The sequence below is a fragment of the Dermacentor albipictus genome, chromosome 1, assembly GCF_038994185.2.
Source record: "Dermacentor albipictus isolate Rhodes 1998 colony chromosome 1, USDA_Dalb.pri_finalv2, whole genome shotgun sequence".
NCBI lineage: Eukaryota > Metazoa > Arthropoda > Arachnida > Ixodida > Ixodidae > Dermacentor > Dermacentor albipictus.
The window spans coordinates 407903617-407909353 of record NC_091821.1 but is presented as its reverse complement, the minus strand read 5'-3'; the positions used below and the strand labels follow the sequence as shown (position 1 = coordinate 407909353).

Below are 5737 nucleotides of genomic sequence, written 5' to 3'. Positions count from 1 at the left end.
GTCACGCGTTACCGAATTGCCCACGCGTGTGGGCCATGCCGGATCCGTGAGCAGCGTGAGACAAAGTGTGGATATTAGCTCCGCCAGTTTGCGTCCTCTGGCCTTCTCAAAGCGGTATCCCCAATGAAGGCTGGGAGCGTTGAAGTCCCCAATAATCACGAGAGGTTCCTTGTCAGCCAGTTTGAGCGCGCGGTAGAAGATTTCGTTGAAAGTTACGCGCTGCTTGTGCGGGGGGCAGTAAATATTCAGAATATGTATTGACGGGTAATGGCGCTTAAGTGGCAGGACCTTGACCATGGTGTATTCCTGTTCAATCTCCAAGTCGAGATCGACCGGGACTGCGGTGTACGCCTTGTTCACCAGGATGCACGTTGTAGGACATCCTTGAAACGAGCTATACCCAGTGAATTTAGCTTCCGCGCCGGGTTCCTGTAGAGCCAGGACCGCCGGCACGGAACCGAGGGACTGCAGGTAGAGCTGGAGGTGCGACCGTTTCTTCCAGCTCCGAAAACCCCTGCAGTTCCACTGTATGATCTCGAATTTCTCTTCTACGGCTTTGTTATGGGCTTTCCGCTGGGGTCGGATAGCCATAGTGAAGGTAGTTTTTAATTGTGAAGGGCAGGCCCACTCCCCGAAGGCGATGGCACCTCAGACAGAGGCACCACGATCTCCGGGGAGGCGGCAGCCGGACTGTGTTCCTGGGAGCCTATGGTCTGACGAGTGACCACCTTTCGCCTACGCGAATCCGGTCGCGGGGAACGAGAGCGAGAGCGGCTGTTCCTAAATTGGACGCCAGCCCGTTCCTGTACTGCGGACAGGACAGTGTCAATCACGGCTGGAGTTATGCTCTGAACAATGTGCGGGAGCTGTTGTTCCCAGAGTTCCCGGAAGGAAGCCCTGATGTCTGCTAAAATTTTCCCTGGCATGTCCGCAATTGTGCGTTCTAAATTTTCCAAACGGTGCTCTACGATGGGCATGCGCTCGACAGTTGTGCTGCCCGAGCACTGCGAGACGCTAGATAGTTCTGACGTGGCCGAAGCCCTGTCATCTTGTCCTGCCACCTCAGCTTGCTGCATGGGCTCCGAAGGCCCGTCCTGTGCCCGAGGCTCTGCGAGCCTGGCCAATTTTGCCTCTAGCTCTTGTATTTTGTTAGCTAGAATTTCGGTCTGGCGCCTGAGTTCAGCATTTTGCCGCTGTAGGGCGGCTTCGGTTGGGAAGAGAGAGGGAGGCCCGGAGACAGCCCTAACCCAACCGCTCACCTTGGTTTGGGCGTTTCCCAGGGACGGGAAATCCCCAGCGTTGAAAGTCGGCGCCTTCGTCCTGGTCCCGTAGTTCGCGTTCGTCTTGACTTGTCCAGACTTGCCCGTCGTAGTGGTAGACTGCCTGTTGTTGACATTGGTGGGCGGAGCCTGCTTGGGAGCCGACTTCCGCCTGGCGTTGGTCGGTGGAGTCCTCGGTTTGATAGGCTTCCGGTACTTGCCGATACAGCCGGCAGCACCGGTGAGGTGGTTGCCCCCGCAGATGAGGCAACGAGGGGTGCACTCATGTTCAGCAGGGCCCTCGGAAGTGGTAGCCACTTGAGAGCCACAGCGGCCGCAGCGTCCTGACTGTGGATTCGGGCAGACGTCAGCCCGGTGCCCCACCGTGCCACAGCAGTCACAGGCGGGGATCGTCTTCTTATAAAGTCTTACAGGGATGCCCTGGTCGCTGCAGTAGATTTGACGGGGCACCCTCTTCCCTTCGAAGGTGACCACTGCGACGTTAGAGTCGCCCAGTTTCCTCACGGAGAGAATCTCGCCGTGCCTCCACCTCAGCTTTTGCTTAAGGGAGACCGATGTATCGTTGGGGTCAATGTTGATGACCCCCTTGCAGACGTCACCCGAGGCTTTGGCGTGTCCACGGAATGGGAGCTGGCGGTCCCCGACCACCAGCATGACGTCCCCGAGGAGCCTCTCGGCGGCGGGCACTGAGTTCAGTCCACACACTAACACATTTTGATCCCACACAGGCCATACAGAGAGGTCCACCTCTCCACAGTCACGTATGAGGTTGCGCACCGCAACTCCGGCTTGGCCTGGAACGAAGGTCGCCTTCAGATCCAATGTTGTGCATGGCTTGAGCACCACGATGAGTTCGTCGCGCCCAAAGCGCGGCGTTTGCTGCGGCCGCCATTGGGGCTTGCGGGCTCCGCCTTTCAAGGTCGCGCTAGCCGCGTCCCCGTGCGCAGCATGCGCGGAGCGAGCCGGCGTCTGTTGCTGCTTGGCGGCACCGGCGACTTTCGGAACGTGAGGCTTCTGCTTGCGTCGCCATATGCGGACCATGTCGTCCAAATATTCTTCTTCTGATGGTGGAAGGTCCTCGAGTTGAGCAGTATCCATGCGTACGACTTGCATAGAAGCAGGATCGTAGCCAGTCACAGTCTTCGGAGCCGCCATTGCCGGGCAGTCTCCGCCCGGGGCTTGCGGACGCCGCACCGCCGTTAGGTCTAGCGGTGCGGCGGTCGGCGAAATCTTCGAGCACTCAGGAATTCGTCAAAAATGGGCCCACCTTGATGAAAGTGGTGTCCACTTGTGCCGCTGATCTTCACGGAGACGATGGTACCAAAATTTGCGAGATCCGGGTTGAATGACCGCAATTAGAGGCGATCATTGGCGGAGCCGAGGTTAAGCGCGTTCGTCGCCGCCGACGCGCCAATAGCGTCCCAATTGTTACGAAAAAGACTTCTAAAACTTCCGCTTGCTAAATTAGGGTTAATGTTATCATCAGAAATCATACTATCTTTCGGTACTTCAGTTATAGGGGTCAGCCACAGGGAAGTGTTTGATGTCGTTTGCGGTTACATACAATCAACAAAACGAATAACTTTTTGATTGTTCTCTTGTAATTTCTTTGTTTTTGTACGTTTCCTTTTCTTGCTTTCTTTTTTCTCATTGAATTTGTAACACTCCAAAAGAATAGGTAATCGTTTCAGCACGCAATTCTTGGCCAATCCCCCAGTGTGGGTATGAGCCATAACATGAGGCCATCATCATCATCATTTGACCGCATGTGAGCTCGCGTTCTCCTGGGATCGTGTTACAAGCGTAGCCTGCCCCGTTTCTGCCAGCTCAGTTCTTGCGTTCGAACCTCGTTACGCCGAGTAAGTGGGGCTTTGTTGCCCACGTCTTGCTTCGTGCTCTTTTCGTGTTGAAGCTGGCGCCATGCTGCTCAATTATGCAGCGGCGATGCTACAGCGTCCGATTGTGACTCTTCCTTGTGTCGTGTCTGATTACTACGACTAGGTACTCAGTGAAAGAAATGATAAGCCTAAAAAAGGACAAGCCTCACATTTTCATCTCCGTTAATCGTGTCCTATTCACTGAAACAATCAGAGCTATCTCGCTAATTCCCGCGGATTGATTTCTCGCTATGGTACTCAAATAATTAGCTCTTACATCCTTTTTTTTTTCTCCATTGCAGATAAGGAGACTTTGTTGCGACTTCCGGCCGATGGCCATTTGCCACAGCCACAAAGAGCAACAGAAGTGTGACAACCAACCGAAACGCCTGCAGATGAATGCCCCGTCTACTTACAGCCACGAGTGTGAAGACGCAGGTGACGACTCTATTATAAAGTGTACCGAGAGCAGCGTCGACGGCTTCAACGTGATCACCGTGACGCCGCCTGGCACAGTGCCGCATTTTGCAGGCGTAGCGCCTCCTCACTTCTGTATTCCGGGGCTACTGCGTCCATTTGGCACTGGCCGCTCTTTCGTCGCCGAACGTATCTACTCGGCTGAGAACCACGACAAAGCCAAGCTCGAGTCGAAAGCTGCCTCCATCCTCTGTAAAGACGACGTCGATGTCAGCCAGCAGACTGAGCACGCCAGACCTCTGGAGTGCAGCGAGCCCACCACTAGGAAAGAAGGCGTAGGGCAGAAAAGAGCACGACAGAAGAGCCGGAACCCGGCGTCAACAACGATGACGATGCCCTGCTGCACGCTAGAAACGCCGATTGCTGATGAAACGCACAGCTGGACCCCGCGACCGTTACGCACGATCTGTGGGAAGGACTCACAAGCACGCTCACTACGGATACGAAATTATGTTCATGATGGAGTCCTCCCCCTGGGCGTTGTCATCTTGCCGCAGAGCTTGGTGCGTCTCCAAGAAGAGCACCGCAGCTGTGGGGCTTTCTGGTGACCGCAACTGCTTGCGCCAGCTGCGTGGCCGAGTCCTGCAAGGGGATGGAAACGTGCACATGGCAACAGGAACTGTCTCCACCGAGATATTCAGTTGCAGAGTGACCGGCATGGCTTCAAACCATGGGCTCGTGTGCGATGCTCGAAATATTTGTTAATTAGTTTTATGTTTGTAATATAACTACAGCGTATCGTATTGAAGATTAAATGTTGTCTTTTCCATGTGAATGCGGCGTTTTATACATGATATCGTGTTCGTTACGATGCCCAAATGAGCAAAGTCATGTTGGTGGACGTGAATGAGACATATGAATCAAGTTCCGCTTGCTAAACATGCGATGTGGCTGGCACGAATATACACAGCGATTCAATTTCGTCATCTTTCAGTTATTTGTTCTGATCCACTGACCTCTTTATGCATCCATGAAATAGCTCTGCACCAGATTTTTTAATGATATTGGACATTCTCCTTGCAAGCTCCTGTGTTACAAGTGGATTGTGTTAAAGACCCTTTTTTTCATAATAGTCTGTACGTCTAGGCCAAATTGCACAATAAGACACGATATTCACTATGTATTCACTATAGTTGAACAGGGTGAGTATTCACTAAGGGAAATAGTCCTTGAATCGGGCGGCAGGAGGTATGACTTTAGAGAAAATTTTATTGTAGTAGGGGAAATCAAAAAATCAAAACTCAAAGAAAAGGCTAAAGAAAAGAACAAGAATAGTACTCGAGTGAGCAGTCAGACTAACGAAGCAAAATAATGTAAGAGATAATGAAGTAAACAATAAGAACCCCCTTACCTAATAATTCGTAGAATATATTCCATTGAAATGATGAGTGAACAAAGAGTAAAGCTAGAAGAATTACCATGATGATCGTTTCGTTCCCTTTTAAGAATCAAACAAAGTGCAATTAACAAACATCCTTGAGTGGAGGCCTCAAACTATACCGTTAATGAAACATTTCACCCTAATCCAGTCTTGCGGAGAGGAGTTTCCCGAAACATATCTTCCTGTAATTTTAATAACGCCTGCAGTATAAAACGAAGTGGTTCATCGATTCAGTTCCATTACAAATCTTGGCATAGACTGGATATTCCTACGTGTACTTATTTATCCTTCTTTCCGGGGACTGCATTTACCCCCCTAACAAGCTAATGTTACCGCCCAGCGTAAGACGCGCCGGTGTTATTTGGAAGATACTCGAATATTATCGCTAATTCTATCTATTGTGCATGTTCTCACCGAAACTTATGTAAACAGATCGTATACGCGACATGAATTGTGTAGTTGCCTACTTTCTAGAAGGCGCACTGGCACCAGCGATTACGCTGGAATCTTCGACGAGTCATATATGAAAGCCGACGCGCTGGAGCTGTAGATCAGATTTTCGACGATCGCCGATTCTTTTCGTTGCTATAGTTGTGCTTGGAATGTTGCTTGCTTTCAGGGGCACAAGTTCACCTAATAGAGAGTTAGTTCGTCATTCACAGTGTTGATACTGTGTTCTTGGCTGTCACTATGACGTAACAGCATTATCAGACCAGCTCTAT

At 51.3% G+C, this 5737-nt stretch overlaps 1 long non-coding RNA gene across 1 annotated transcript; it reads left to right on the top strand.

Annotated features, from left to right (window-relative positions):
- The first annotated feature begins 3051 nt into the window (after positions 1–3051).
- On the top strand, positions 3052–4409 carry LOC139058201 (uncharacterized). The gene is made up of 2 exons (XR_011513289.1): positions 3052–3139; positions 3460–4409. It is a non-coding gene; the product is annotated as an uncharacterized lncRNA (long non-coding RNA).
- The last annotated feature ends 1328 nt before the right edge of the window (positions 4410–5737 follow it).